Source organism: Aptenodytes patagonicus, chromosome 1 (assembly GCF_965638725.1).
Source record: "Aptenodytes patagonicus chromosome 1, bAptPat1.pri.cur, whole genome shotgun sequence".
Lineage (NCBI taxonomy): Eukaryota > Metazoa > Chordata > Aves > Sphenisciformes > Spheniscidae > Aptenodytes > Aptenodytes patagonicus.
In genome coordinates this window covers 93,414,310-93,431,166 of record NC_134949.1, presented here as the reverse complement: position 1 = coordinate 93,431,166, position 16,857 = coordinate 93,414,310, and the positions used below count along the sequence as shown (strand labels likewise).

Below are 16,857 nucleotides of genomic sequence, written 5' to 3'. Positions count from 1 at the left end.
TAGGCCAGGGAACAGCTCTATGAAACAACTCGTACAAAGAATGAGAAAAGAGACCATTCCTTCCAAGCACTAAGACAAAGCAGGAGGTAAAAGTCAAAGTAATCTGATGTAACAAGCAATCTATATGATAATTTAAGAAGGTAATCTTTTAGACTGAGTCCGAAAGATTATCAAACTCAAGTATTCAGTAAACAATTCTTAGACATGTAGAACCCCAAAAAGTTATGAAGAACAGCACATATGGCTCAAAACAGAAGGTGTAACATACAGTATACCATTTTATATTTCAAACAACACATAAAACCTGATGTATAGAAGAGAAGCAGTCTCTAGCAAATGAGAATTAGCAAATTCTCAAAAAAGGAGAACTAGCAAATGAGGAATTCACTGTCTCCCCTCTTGCTTGTTCAGAACCTCTTCACCTCTTTGCCTCTCTGGATACAACCAACTTTATCAGCTTAAAGTCTAGCTAATACAAACACTGTTATACACGTAAGTCAGAGAGTCAATATCCTCGGCTGACCCCAGCGAAACCAGGTGGGACTGAAACTCTGCATCCAAACAAACCTCAGACTTCAGTGCCCACCAGATTATGACCTGCATCACTTCCTTACCCTTCAGAGCTCCCAGATTCAGTTAGCTAACGTTGGTCAAGTACTTTGATTACCAAAAAACCCAATCAACCCTCCGCCCCTTCCCTCCCCCCCCCCAACAAACATAAAACACAAAAAACCCTAGGTAAAGTACCAGTGGTACAGAAAATTAAATAAACAAACCAACCAACCAACCCCCAAGCTTTCAACAGATATATAAGTAAGCTGCAAATTCGCACAAGACCAAATCCTCAGCTGGAGGTAGAGGAGCAAATGTCTTGTAAAGGCAGTACAGGTATGTTAAGAACCTAAACCCCAAGATCAAACTCAGTCTCTGAGAAGCAGCAGTCTGGGAAAGGGCATCTTTCAAAGACTCTTTCCTTACATTCCAAAACTGCTTTTTCTTAGTCTCAAAGCTGTAGAAAGTCATCTTTCTTTTCTTTCCAGTTTCAGCTCCTGACTTCCAGCACTGCTGGCCAGGCCGGCACCCAATGCACTCAGCCTCTAGCCACTGTGGAATTTCTCACCCTGGCACCACATGCCCAGCTGTGCGCATGGAAGTGGAAAATCTGACAGCATTGTCTGAAAGACACAGCTTGGGATAATTGTTCCTCATAGTTCCTCTGTCAGTGAATATTATCATATTCCTCTCACAGGAAGGCTACTATACCTTTCATATTCCTCTGCTCCCAGCCACAGAATTCCTCTTTGCCTTTAAAGCAGCAGTTAAATATGTTATGATGTGAGAAAAGGTTTAAAAATCGTGTGCAGATTAAAGCTAAAATCTCCATAACCGTACCTACTTTAATAAGTTCTCTGTGCAGCATAAACATGGGAAGAGGAGGAAAAGGAAACCAAGAGGTACCTATGTTTATGTAACACAGATGGATGTCCTTCATGCCTGTAAAATCCTTATTTTATAAATACAATATATAGATTACACTTGTTTTAATGCAGGAAAGAAAAATCACTATTACACTGCAAAAACTTTGGTGTAAATTTTAAACAAAACACAGAAAGAAAAGCTGTGCAGCAGCTCACAGCCAGGCACATATCTGGCGCACACACAACAGGCCCCAGCACGAAGAACCATTTTCATCACAGATCCACACTTTCTACCTTCAATTCAATTAACATCATTCATCACATCGAACTTTGGTATCTACCTAACCTCCTTGGAAGGCTACTGTTACCATCGTGCCTGAGCTCCTCTTGACCTCCAGTGCCTCCATCCCCTGCCCCCGGGAGGCAGGGCGCGCTGCTTCCCCAGGGTCCTCTGGGAGAGCGGTGGCAAAGCACGGGAAACGGCCCAGGGCTTATATGTTTCAGGTTAGTACCATGACAACTTCACCGTCCAGTTTTTCTCTCAAATGCATGCCGCGTGGTTTTTTTAGGGACACAGAACTGAAAAAAAGATGCCAACGAAAATCCCGCTCACTCCAGCAGGACAAGGGCTGCACTTTCTAATGTCCTCCACTGATTTTCCTCCCCTTCCATCCCCTGCCCCAACCAGTGATGTTGTGTCTGATTACTTGCAAGTCATCGCCTTTTTTTTAGAATGCTAGCCAATGCTTAAACATTCATTTACTGGAGACTGTCATACCCAAAGTCATGACTGGAAGGACATTCTCTCTGCTGCTTCCTTCCGTTTCTTTTGCTACAGGTAAAGGTGCCATTGTTATTCAGAGGAGAATAAACAATATTCCTACTTTACCCAGAGAACTTGAATGACAGTTTCTCTGAGCAATTTTCCACCCTCGTATTTGTGCATGCTGCTGTAATGGCAAGCCTTGTGCTGATCTCATCTTAACACTTTCAGGTGAAAGCTTATGTTAATAGAGCAAATTAAGCTATGCAGTTTCACACCACCTTGGGCTGGTTCCACACAAGGCCTGATCTCCCACCTGAAACGGAGATGAGTCAAAATCAAAATAATTTAACCAAAGCCACTCAAGTATTACACTGGTATCTCGAAGTAATTTTGGTGATCCAGAAAACATAAATAAATAGCTGATGCCCAGGTGTGAGAAGCAATGCTGTCAGTAATATATTAAGTGATATTCTTTCTTTTGATTAAGTAGAACAATATCCATAGTCTTTATCTCTTTCAGTAGTCCCAACAAGTCTGCCCCGCATTTGTTTCTACACAGAAGTAGGTGTAGCCTACCTATTCACGTATCAGTATGTCTCTTCCAAAAATTAGTCACGATGTGAGGTGGTTAAGAGGTACCTTAAAGACTGTAACAGAGCACTTAAAATGGAGGCGCACAATATCCCTAGGCATTTAATGAAATTTAGGCCAAAATATATATAAAACATGCATAAATAATACATGTATTTAGTGCAATGGATGCTTTTTCCTATATATTTTGTATGTTATGAGTTGAAAGAAATGAAAAAACATGAAGTAGATACAAATACATGCACACAGAGAGAAAATTATGTGGCCCTTTCTAGCATGAAAAGGAAATTATTAAAAGTTGGATAAACAACAACGGAGGATATGACAGGGGCAGCTGGAGAACCACACTGGGGGACAGAACTTCTAAGTGAATCCACACAAAAAAAAATGTCTCCCCTGACAATCTGTTGTTCTTCAAAGAGAATAATGATTCTAGAGATGAGTTTGCATTTGTCTTCGGATGTCACAATAAATGCTAAGAAAGCAGCTGAATGAGAGTTATTATTTCCTCTGAGCAACGAAGGATTTGGGTAGACTGTCAGAACACCAGCACCCGCAATCCAAGGGCAGATACAAAGCAACAGCAAGCCAGCAGGAAGCTCAGAATCTGTCCCGGGCCCTGGGAAAGGAAGATGAAAGAGGCCATGGGGCAAACTGGAGATCTAAGAAAGGTAGATCTAAGAACCACAACTGCAAGGCAGCTGTTAAATCATGAGGGAAGTAGGAGCATTGTTTGAGAAAGCGATCACAGGGAGGCATAATGTTTTCCAAGACCAACAGAACATAAATGGATGCAAATCCGCGGAGAATGTGCTCCACAGAGGTCTATGCTACTTTGTTGGAATAACTCAGCTGGTTTGGGGGTACTGGGGCTGCATCCAAGTCCTTACCCTAGTCACACACTCGCTACCCTGAGCACAGCAGAAAGGACTAGTAAACCCTCGGTGCTCAAGAGTATTAACAGCTATATTATGGGCTATCTAATCCTCCCTCTCTAAATGAGCGTGCTGGGCAGAACATAAATCCAGCCCTACCTCTGAGTAACAAGATGCTTTTCCAACTGGCCTGATGTAGTACTTGGCCTGATGATGACTCTCACAGTCAGATGTGCAATCTACCCTCTGGCTCCCTGTTGGTTCGCACTCATTGCCTATATACTCTAATACCCAAGACTGCAAGAGATAAAAGAGAGATTCCTGTTTGATTGTATAAGACAGTTTGTTACAGACAATAGGTAAGCCACGTCCTTGCACCTGCTGTTTGCAGAACTGGCCCTTTCCACTGGACACTCTTCCCTGCAGTGCTCCTATATGGAAGAAGGCAACTGTAAATGACACAAGAAGTAACCTTTAAAGCCACTGTATAGCAGCTGGGGAAAAAAAAATCACAAACCGACCCAAGAAAGTAGGGTGTATCCTGTCCCACTTGATCGGGCTGCTTTGGAGAGTTGGTGTCACAATGCCAAGGAACCTGTTTCATTATTTGCTAACTTCCACAGCACATCTGAATATCTTTGTTAATCAGAACTAAGTCTAAAATGGACTATGGATTGTGTTACGAAAGCATAAAAATATTTTTTAAATCCACAGCCCTGCCCCCCACCCCCATACCATTCTATCAAAACATACACAGGAAAATGTTTACAAGTTATAACCTTCTCAGCTAGGCTTAGTTTCCTGTACGTATTTCAAATGCAATGTCTCAAGAACACACACACATAAAAATCTAGGTGGGGTCCACACAGACCTGAGCTCTAAATTTTAGATGTGAACCATATTATCTTCTTATGTGTTGGCTTTGGTCTTTCAGTTTGCCCCATTACAGTTGGGTCATGAGATGAAGTTCAGATTGAAGCTGAATGAAGGGGAACCACGCTGGAGTGCTGCTTTTTCTGTACGTGAAGTTGCTCGCAATTAAGGGGAACTCAGAATCACAGTTTAATTTGGCATTTTCAGAGCTGAGATTTCTTAATTTCAAAGACTGAGCTAAGTCTGCAAATTTCAAAGTATCTAGTACACTATAAAAAACAAGAAAATGGAGCAATCACCAGAAGAGAGTCAAGTGCTTAAACTAGGACAAAGTAATAACTGACATGGAACTGGGACTTTCCCCCTGTTTTCACTCTCACAATCCTGTGGTAAACCATTTCACTTCATCTTTGGAATAATTTAGGAAAAAATTATTGAAAACTCTCATGCTCGGAATGAGTATATATTAATCTTTTGTTCTGAGTAATAAGGTGCAAAGAAATGTAGTCCTGGCAGGATACTAATTTCTGATGTTGTCAATTAAAAAACTACTCCTGGTGTTTTGAATGGAAAAATCTCACACAAAGTGTTTTTATCGAAGCACCCAGTTCCAAGTCCTGGATTATTATGTTAAGCTCCGTCAGCAGAGAGACCAATATAAATGCTTTTCATACCATCTGCCTCAATGCTTTGACAAAAAAATAAAGAAGAGGAGAAAATACATAGGTCCAAAACTCTGATTTTAACCTGTTTCCCTTTAATATAAAGCTGGGAAATTCAGGTCCTAAAAATATAAAATGAAAAACGTGATTACTTTCTTTTCTTTTTATCTTTTCTCAAAACCTCACAGAACATCCAAAATCACCCAGCATTCCCAGGACCTGATTTCTTTTTATATTTTAAAATCAGAAAAGCAGCTTTAAGTAAGTGTAGGCACTAGCAAATTATTTTCTCCGCTCCCTTTTGCTATTCTTAAAAGGGCTCGTTACAGTGCATGCATTTTTACCTGATGTTTATTAGGAGGTTCTATGTAATTACCAAGGGCTTGATTTTCCTATTTAAAAACAAATTAGAGCGGTGTGCAGGGCCTTGCAATATTAGGAGGCAACTCCAACAGCTAATGATGGAGGACAGTGCCTCAGTGAAGGCGTTAGCGATCCATCTGGCCAATTAAAGAGTAACTTAGGCAGAGCCCGATACTATTTTTTCAATTATGGTGGCTGTGACATTGAGAGTTGAGAAGCAGCAAGATTTGGTGTGAAACAATAAAGCGAATCCATACAGAGAAAAATCAGGGAAAAGCTGCTGTAACCCCACAGCAGAGAGGAAAGGGAAAACACTATCAGCCAGAGATGTACCTTGACTTACCAACGAGAAACGGGGCTGGACTTAAAACAAAACAAAACAAAACATCTCAGACATGAAACAAATACTGATAAAGTCTGTCTTCCTACGGATTTGCAGTCAGAGCCTGCGAGCGCTACACAATACAGTACAATTATCATAGGTCTCCTCTCCCACAACAAAGACAAAATTCTCAGTGAGCAAAAGACAGCATGTGCTGTGGCTCTTCTGGAGCAAAGCCTGTGCTGGCCAACCAGCTGTCCTCCACCGAACATGCTTAGCTGATAAGTTCTGCTTGTCTTTCCCTCAGCAGGGGCACTAATTTGAGTTTTTCTCCTCTCCTTAGATACCCGTTTTGTAGAAAACGAATTATCTTTTCAGTTCTTTCCGACTTGGCTGAAAGCGATCGGCATGCTCAACAGCTATGTATGGGTGTGACAGACAGGCATAGGGACAGACAGTCCCATGAACTTAGATGAGATAACTTGGCAGCAAGTACTCCAGAAATCTGGGGTGTTTAAAACCTGGAAGTGGATCCAAACTTTAGCTTAAGCCATGCCTAAGGTAGAGAGAGACCAAGGCCTTGTTCTGTTTGCTGCCTTCCCATTCGGACCTCCATGAGGTCTGCCCATGCGCAACATGTTTTCTCTGACTGCAGAAGCAGGCCAGCAGGATCTCCCATCGCAGAATTTGGACATGGACACCCCACAGGACTACCTAATGTATTTCATATCATAGACTGTTTAAAAACTTTTTTTCTTTTGTCTTGTCTTGCATCTTCAAAAGCATCTAACTTGAACTTAGAAGTCAATAATAACATTTCTTCCTGTCCTTTCCCACCTGAGAGATTTCTTCTGCCCTCACTTCTAGGAGGTTAGCACATCCCTTCCTTACCATAGCCAGTCTCCCATGCCAGCTTCTACTCCTTCCTCTCATCTTCCAACCGTGACAGGAGAAGGAGTTAAAACCTCGTACTGCTTTCTGGCCAGTACCTTCTCAAGTACGTCACCCCTCCCCACGCATGCACGAGTTGCACTGCCTTCCCACTGGATGGTTCCACATATCTGTCCTCTGAAGTTACAGAGATGGGAACGATTTTCCTCAACATGAAATGCTGTAGAAAGGGTGTGGGTGGGAAATATGCAGTGTAATGGAACTGAAACCCCATAAGGGAAATCAATGCAGGCAGCTGCTGATACACTATTTACTTGGATAAATCATCCATTTTCCTCCTGGGCAAGATGACTTGAGGTATCACCTACCCGGCATGGAAAGTGCAAATATAAATAATAAACAAGACTATATGAGGAAGAATTCTCACTGTAATGGGTTTTGTAGAGAACTAAGTTTCAGTTAAACTTAATCCTTGCTGTCTTCTGTGTCTCCAGCAGCAGAAACATCTGGTCGGTTTTAGATTCCCCTTGGATTCCCAACTTCAAAGGGAGTTATAAAGAATAACAAATACATGTACTGGCACTGAAAAAAAAAATTAGAGCAGCAGGAGAGAATGGTAAAATTGTCCTTATTTGACTGCTAGTGACAGGCGCCACAGGCAGAACTGTGAGAAAAAATCTTAACGGCTCAGGCAAATAAGCTTGCTTTTTTTTTTTTTAATGACTGGCGCTCTCTACTAATGACATAGAAAATCTACGGGTTCTGCCCCATAATGGCAAGAAGCACGTGCCAAGGAATATGCACGCAAGGGTATGCAGAAAACAGATTTCAAATCAGATACGTCCTAGATAATAGGCAGGAAACCAGGAACTAAGTTTTGTTCCCAGCCTTTTCACTGAGACTGCCCTGTGTATATCGTTGGTTAAATTACAGAGGTCCAAATTTTGGCTCTTTAAAGTCAGTAGGACACTGTAAAGTATGGTCAAAAACAATGACTGTCATATGCACTTTTCAAATCCTACTTCAAAACCTTCAGGAACAGGGGTAGGTAAGCAAACACAGTAACAGATGTCTGTGGCTCTCTGTCTTTCCTCCACTCTCTGGTGGCTGGAAAGTGAATGCCATGCTCCCTTTATGAATGCAGCACTACCAGCAACAACTTCTGACATGTTTCTGCCCTTGTGTGCAGTGAACAGAAGCATCTAGCTTCACGCTGACCTTCTGAATCAGTGCACCCGTGAAATAATCACACCCTGTTCCCCACTTCACCCATGCTGCATCAGGATCTCCTTTATCCTTTTTTGTTCCTCGTGTTTTACCATTTCAGTCATGGGGTTAATAAAATAAATGTAATGTGAAGGATGTGTGAGGATTCATGAACCTGTGTGAAGCCTCCTCTCTGCTAAACATTAACTCTTGTTGTATGAACATTAACTCTTGTTGTACGAACACTAAACTTGTTACCCTCTTTCATCAAAACTATAGACTCCTAAATGCCTGGCATCATGTAATGCAAATTTAGAAGATGGATGCCAGAGAGGAAAATTACAGAATAGGCTTTTGCAAACAGTATTAAACCCACAGCCATACCTCTTTCACCTCCATTTACAGAGAGTCCATAGAATATAAGTTTTGAAGCTAGTCATCAAATAAATTCCAACCATTCCTGAATCAAAGAGACTGATCAACTTGTGGATATTTGACGGGACAAGAAAAGCTGTATTTGGCAACTAAATTATTTGTTGCAAACTAATTCATTCAGCTCTGTTGCTGGAGTTGCAACCATGACTTTTTACATGACCTTATTTTGCCTTATTATGTCATGAGGTAAACAGCTTCCCATTGTTTAATCTTTAAAGATATTTCAGGATCTCTTAAACACCCCACATAACAGCAAGAGCATATCAAGATTTTCCCATAAATACAGCAATCTCATATTTATATCAGAACTTTCAATCATAAAAATTCTAAGTTCTTGTACAATGTAATGATCAAAAGACTTCTGCAACGGGCTCCTTACTGAAGGACCCTATTCCCAAATTGATTTCTCACTGAATATTAGAAAACTGTAAGTGAGGATGCCTTACAAACTGCTATAGAAGTAGGAATTAAAGAATATCCTGTGAAATTTGTCATCCCTGAGACAGAAATCAGCAATTTCTGAAGCTCACAGTGCAGCACTGTTAAACAGTTGAATCTGAAAAGGGGATCCAAAATTAACCTGAACGCACAGCAGAGACAGGATGAGCCAGTTCTATGTCTGGTGTACTGCTAATGGTTTTGTGGGAGCCACGGTGGGATAAACTCATCCCTCTTGCCCAGGAACTACCACTGGAAGCAATGCTATGTGCAGTAGGATCTCTAGTGACATCAGACTGTCGGGACCTGTGAAAGAGAATACTTTTGGAAGCGCTACAATCCACGACGTACTGATGCAAAATTAACTTTTGGGAAAGTCTCTTTGACTTCTTGACCTGAAGACGTTTGACTCTTGAAAGGGGGCCTGCTGCCTTAGTAGGGCTCTATTACCTGTGTTGCCAATATCCTCCTATTAGGAACCCCTTCGGATTAATGCTTACAATCTCAATTTTCCAGCAAAATGGCCCATTTACCTCTAGAGACAGTAAAGAAAGATAAAAAAGCAGATCAGGAAATCTTAGGGTTCCCAAAACTCATACTCCAAGAGGGGATTTCTTCAAGTAACATGTAATATCAAGGTAGCATCAGAAGTTTTCTGATTTCTTTATTTGCAGTCAGAGCAGCCGTACTGCCGGTGTTGATTCTGGGCTGAGGGCAGCACAGGCTGCAATAGCTTGAATGACAGTCACGGGTTCTGACTGCATCCAGCGGTTTGAGTGGAGAATTTCCAATATGGACTTGATCCCCAGCCTGCTAAAGCCAAAGAGAGAATTTAGATCAGGCTCGATACACGTTCTAAGGAAACTTCATCTTTTTTCTGCAGGAAATGCTATATACAGCGAAACAGTTCATTTGAAAACCATGCAGTCATACCTCCTGTCTACACACCTGAATCTTCACTCCTATATCCTGCAGAAATGGCCTTGACTTTCTGAAGACAGACTGGCAAGTGAGTATCAGGTAGAATTAGAGAGATGTGTCAGCATTCGACTATTACACAGTAAGGGAAATAAAAGGTACTGAATGAGGAGACAGAATAGCCTTCTCTTTACATTTGCTACAAGTTTTTAGTGATACTAATCTTTCCAGTTAAATCGTATCTCTGAGTATTTATTAAAGGCAGCAGCATAACAAAAGGGACATAGGCTATCAATCCTGGGACACCAGCTAACAAACACTTCAGTTACACCCCAGGATTTCTCCAAACACCTTTATAAATGTTTCTTTACATCCTGTTTATAGCACGTTACATTCTCCTGCGACTAGAGCTGGTAGACCAGATCCTGCATGGTCTAATAGTTTCTTGAGTACCTTTCCTGTCCTCTTACATGTCTGTAGGCATTCAGGCACAATGCAGCAATTGAATATAACTATTATAAAGACAGTTCAACTCCTGGCCAACCCTCAGCATGCACATATACATTTGCAAAGCATTAATGGCATGGCAAGCTAAAAACAACCATCCCAATAATATTAGCCAGCTAGGCAAGATCTACAGATGCTTTCTGTTTGCTTGGGATATTTTACTGCTTATATTATTATCTTTTTGATGTGTGCTGCTTCACTAGCATGCAGGAAATATTGTGAGTGTGCCCACAACATAAACTATTTTATTTATTTATTTATAGAGCTCTGAGGTGGGGGAGCTCTTATTTTTATATTTTTTAAGGCCTAAACACATCAATATTCCAGCTCTTCATGTCCAAGACCAGTGCAAAATATATTCTTCAGATTAAATCAGCCTTCTTAAGACTAAATTCAATTTATACTGATATAGCAGGTTACATGCTTAGTCACGTAAAAAAATTCTGATGAATGCAGGAGACAGCTGTTGGACAAAGCCTATCTTCCTGCCTGTCTTGTCACAGGCCTGTAACTGAGAAATACTGAACCAACCACACTACTGTCCAAATACACATTTATTTAAAAGCAGCTTTTCTGTATCACAAAATAGCCCTTTCCAGGTTTGAAAACAGAAACAAATGGTTAGGTGATCTAACAAATGGAAAAGTTTTTCAATTCATATTACTGTGTCATGTTGTGTTTACCTCCGACCGGAGTGAGAACTCCAAAGTTTGCAGAGCCACAATTTCCCCTAAATGGGTGATCGGACATTGACTGCTCTATCCCTAACTTACAAAAGTTGCAGTGCTGATATTCTTAAGGAATACGACAACATTGTTGTATCCAGCCAAATTTAAGGAAGCCAGGTCTGAATAACCAAGGTATCACAGGAGCGGGTTAGCATCTCAGTCCTTGTTCAAAAAATAATGATCATCACACTGTTGAGACAAGGTCAGGCGCTTTACATTTTCCAGCAATAGAGCAATCCTTAACTATGGATTGCTTTTAATCTTCACCCTCACCCTACTTGTCCAAAATACCCTCCTTAAATTAATGTTGTTCTTTTGTAGGGTGCTCCCACTGAGACAGATTTGGGCCAATCCCGAAGAATTTAAACTTAGCCAAAACCATAAGCTAAAGTAATATGCCTCCAAGGCATATACCACATTGTGGCCCTGGACAAGACTGCTGCCAGAAGAACTTTACTATTTAAGTATACGGATCCTACATGAGAATGGAGAGGAAAAAAACATCGAATACATTAGGCAGAAAAAGAGAGAATGTTTCGGGTGTTATACAGGACAAGGAAAGACTCAAAGCAATAACCGCAAAGCGCTCTACTAAGGGAAGGTCCCTTTTAAATCAAATCTAAGAAGCAACAAATGGAAGTGAGTACACTAATATTAACTGTATAGGCTTTACACTCACACTATCATTACATTCAACTGTTTGCTGACTTTGCAAGCAATTGCACCAAGATAGGTACCCAGAATTTGAAAGGTTTGGTCCATGACCAGCCCACCGAGAAGGAAGCCAGGAGAGCTGAAATGGTATCAAAGGCTTCCCAATTTGCTGAGCAGAAACACAGAATATATTTCCAGGGGAGATCTACGTATAGTTGCAGAGACATATTCTGATTAACTGTTACAGAGCTAGAAAGTCCCGTTATAATATCGATACAAGAAGACCTCAGCATAGTCTAAGGATCCTCACACATTTCAAAATTTTTGTTGAATTAATAGAATATGACAGGTTTAATAGATTTTTTAAAACACATTTAGTAGAATTCTGATGAAGTACTCCCCTAAGCGCCACCTAGAAGAGCCCAAACACAACCCAACATTCCTGCTTTACAGGATAGCTACAGACTTTGAAATTTGGGTTTGTTTCACAGTTGAATTAAACACTGCATTGCAAAGTTGCCCATGAAACAAAAATAAAAAATCATTTCAATCAATTTAATGTTTTGTTTTGACAAAATAATTTTGTTTTGATTGTTACTTTCAGTTTTGATTTAAATTTTATATTAGAACATAGAATACATTTTTGAAAGAAAAGTTTGAAACAAAAGCATTTCTGTTCCAGAAATGCCAAAAAGCTTTATCTGGAAATATGAATAATGAAAATAAATAACAGTCCTGAAAGGGTTGGAGTTTTTTTTTTTTTAAACGAAACAGTATTTCCACAAGAAGAGAATGCGACTAGGTTGGGTTTTTTTTTTAGTGCTTCTAGTCCTGACCTTCATTTTGTGAGCCTCAGAAGCTTGTAATACCTCTGCAATGCTATCAATATGTCAGTGACAATCTAATTATTATTAATAATCCAGCTGGTATGTTGTTCTTGTCCAAGAACCGGTGGAGCTTACCGATGTATGAAAGGTAGGAGGCTTTTTCAGACAGTCATTTATATAACAACTAACATACGTCTTGTTGGGTAAAGTACCCTTAATTACTATTGCCATTTGGGGAAGTATCAAAACCAGTTCTAAGCAGGATAAAGCAGCAGACTGAAAGTCACAGAGAGTCCTACAGAAGAATCTGGAGTGAGGAGAAGTGAGGGGAATGCTAGTTGTTTCTGCTCTGTCCCTGTAACCTTAAACTTAACTGGTAGAGAAATATAAGAACAGTTGAGATTAATAAGATGTTTTACATCTAAGAATCCCTTTTTCTTTAACCATATGCTCCAACCACTAAGAAGGCTCTTGATCACTGCTCATACATTTCCAAATGAATAAAATGCAAAATACCATGAAGTCATGTGAAGCTTGACTGAAGCTGTGAGCCAAATCCTGGCCTAAAACAGGAAGAATTCAGGGATTTCACCTAGATCAGGTAGCAGCAAGAGTGCCTACATATGAAACTATTTACTTAGGAAGACCAGAAGGAGAGGTGAAATACAGCTAGGCCTTTAACCGTGACAGCACATCATTCCCAGTGATTGGCATCCCCTGGCTATTTCAGCGTTGAGATGTTTATGAGAAGTGGTTGTCTCCCGTGCCATTTGGTGAAGGGTTTTTTGTAACATAGACAGAATCTCAGTAAGAACCAAATAATTTTTGTTTCTTATAAAATGCATTTCTGAATGCAGTGCTCGGAGAAGAAGTCCAAGGATTCAAACAACTGTACTGCTTAGTCCCCCCCGAAAGCACTTTCTAACTGGAACTTGAACCTACCTACTACAACATCGGATGCCACGTTTCGCAAAGCAGAGACGAGGAAAGTCTTGGGGAGAACTGTTGGGATTACCTCACCTGTGGGTTTTTTAAAGTATTAGAATTGGGGAGGGGTATTTGGGAAGAGATAGGGTGGCTAAAATAAAAGGAGTTTGGATTGCGTATCTTTACAAATAGGTTATTACCATATAAGAGAAATACAAAGGCTTGTTCAAAAGCCTGAACTACAATTACCTCTAACAGAGCTTTTCCTGCTGCGCATCAAGCAGACCGTTGAATTTGTGTTCTGCATACTGGGCCCATGTGCTGCCACCTTCCACAACCTGAAAGGAGCTGAACACTCCCTCCTTCACATTGCGCATGCCTTCAGCTAAGGCTGTCTGTAACCCCTTCCTAGCAGTAAGATTTCAGAGCCTAACTGCCCGAGGAAGATGACTCACTCCCTCACTCTTCACAAAATAAAAATACAGATTTAGAGATCAGAGAAAACAGAAAATACCCAAATGCTCTTCCGTGCCTCAGCATCCTCAGCACTAGCAGTGAATGATCCTTGGGCTTAGATCCACATTAAGTGAAAAGTTTCCCTTTCCTAAACACAGTGCCTCTTCCAAATGAGGGACTCTCAATCCTCTACTACCAAGCTTCCCTCTCCCTTAGCTGGTCTTAGTTATTAAAACAAACAAACGAAAAAAACCCTCCCTCTGCTAAGCATCCCTCCCCTCTCCTCTCTCAACTTTCCTTGCGTCTCCCTTCATGCCTCCCAGGCTTTGTTGTTTTCAAGCCCCTGCACTAATACCTGGTCTCTTTGTTCTTTTTTCTGTTTGCTTAAAACTCCAGCCCCCAAAAGCAAATTTGGAGAAAACTGGCTTTCTCTAGTTGTCCCATTGTTCTTCTCAGGCAAGATCTATTTCAGATGTTTCTATTTCAAATATTTAATGACAGACCTATTCATACAAAGATATGCCAACACCACTCCCCTGTCTCTTTGGCATGATGCAGAGCACAGAAAAAGATTGTCACAAGATACAAGGATTCAGTTAGTCAATAAAATCAAGTTCTAACTTATAAACAGTACGTAGCAGATTCCATAGATTGCCACACTTCCCAGAAGCAAAAGCCTGACAACGAGCAGTTTCAAGGGAGACCCCACGGGACAGACACATCCAGTTAGCACTACCCACAGTGGACCCTGCCTGGCTTCCCTTCCAACAGGACCTGAAGAGAAGCCAAAGACTGCATTGAGCCTTGGAGAGTTAACTTACTTTTGGGTCTTGTCTTCACTGCAATGTCATCTGAAAGTACAATGCTAACGTTGCCCCCAGCATGACTCCCATCCACAACAGAAGCCTCTTGCTCAAACTAAGTGCTATTTTAACTTGACTCTTTGGCCTAAAAAAAGACTGTAAGTGGCAGGCCATGCGTTGTAGTTACTAGTGTCAGTAACACAGTGGGAACTCAGCAGTTCTCTGGTTATGGGTTTAAAGCGTTGATCTAAGACCCCGTCTTGCAACTGGGATCTAGACTAAAAACACACAACCCTTATACCCGGTTATCTACATTAAGCTCAGGCAGATGCAAATACTCAGTCTCTGCAGTACATTGCTGACAAATAAATACTCCAAATTTGCAGAAGAAACCACATGTGTACAAATCAGTTTAGGACAGAGGACCCTTACCAACATCAGTCTGTAACACTGTGCCAATAAACTGATTCAACGCATGTAAAACTAGGCTGGTTTTAAGCATTTTTACCCACTACCTCTGCCTACCCAGGCTATCACTGGGAATGAGGGGGGCTTCTTGCAAGTGCCTTAGAGTCACTGTCTGTGAAACACAGCACAGCTGCAGCAATAGCCAACTCTCACATGAACACAGTGTGATCAGATTTTAGCTCTGTGTGAACTGCAGACCTTATATATACTGTCCTGGTTTCGGCTGGGATAGAGTTAATTTTCTTCCTAGTAGCTGGTACAGTGCTGTTTTTTGGATTTAGCATGTGAATAATGTGATAACACACCGATGTTTTAGTTGTTGCTAAGCGGTGTTTATACTAAGTCAAGGACTTTCCAGCTTCCCATACTCTGCCAGTGAGGAGGTGCACAAGAAGCTGGGAGGGGGCACAGCCAGGACAGCTGACCCCAACTGACCAGAGGGATATTCCATACCATATGATGTCATGCTCAGCATATAAGCTGGGGGGAGTTGGCCAGGGGGCAGCAATCACTGCTCAGGGACTGGCTGGGCGTCAGTCAGCGGGTGGTGAGCGGTTGCATCACTTGTTTGTTTTTTTCCCCCTGGGTTTTTGTTTCACTCTCTCTCGTTTTACTTTCCATTACTATTATTATTATCATTATTATTATTATTTTATTTCAAGTATTAAACTGTTCTTATCTCAACCCACAATTTTTCTTATTTTTGCTCTTCTGAATCTCTCCCCCATCCCACCAGGGTGGGGAGGGTGAGTGAGTGGCTGTGTGGTGCTTAGTTGCCGACTGGGGTTAAACCACGACGATATGGACAAAAGTATTTTAAGGCACATTGTGGCGTGTGAGAGCAAGCTAAGGTGTCCGTATAGACAGTGTCTGTGTCGCAAATCCAACCTCTTCCATCTTGACCGTTACCTACATAAACCCCCTCTTCACTCTAATTAGCTGGCATGAGATGAGCAAATCTGAGTACAGGCAACTAATACAAACCACCACAAAAGTGGCCATATTGTCACCTGAACATCTCATTCTCTAGTTTATTTAGTCTCCAGGGCTGTAATCCCAGCTGGTAGTTTTAATTAGAAGTGAATGTACTTTCACAACAAATTGGACCTTCTCCTTCGTGGGCATCAGAGATCCCTTCCACAGATGACTGTGGAACATGAAGAGACAAATTTGGGGGACATCGGGCAGGCAGTTTTCTCATATCATGTATCTGAAAAACTACCATCACTCTCTGGCTCACAAGAGGACTTGGCAGCAAGTCAGACTATTTTGACTATCCAGAGGACTCTTCCCCCAGTGCCAGAGTAGTAAGATACAGGCATCATGGAAGCTTGCAACAAAGCATAAACTAATGCTATTTAGAAGTCAATACAAAATTGTGGACTACAAGGCCAGCTGCAGGGGCCATCTTTTGCTTATGGGTTTTAAGCCAAAGCATGGGATAACATGGCAAGCATCATCAGAGTACATACATATCTACTCTTTTGCTGTTACCGTACAAGGGTAGCTTTGCTCATTCTGTAGCCATTAGTAAATGCTGTACTATAAAACTGCAAGTGTAGCAGGGTTTGAACAGTCTTTTTCCTCTAGCTGCTCTGGGATTTTTCATTGCTTGGCTGTAACCAGTTGCAACCAGTTGTGAATAAGTCGTTATCCCTCTGTGCAACTCACAGCAACTAAAAGAAACCAGTGTCATTATGCAAGTTTCAAAAAAAAAAAAAAAAAAAGT

The 16,857-nt window shown here is 41.2% G+C and overlaps 1 protein-coding gene across 2 annotated transcripts in view; it reads right to left on the bottom strand.

Moving 5' to 3' along the window:
- The window catches only part of LOC143165500 (uncharacterized), a 477,160-nt gene that overhangs the window by 192,924 nt on the left and 267,379 nt on the right, over positions 1-16,857 (bottom strand). The window lies entirely within an intron of this gene.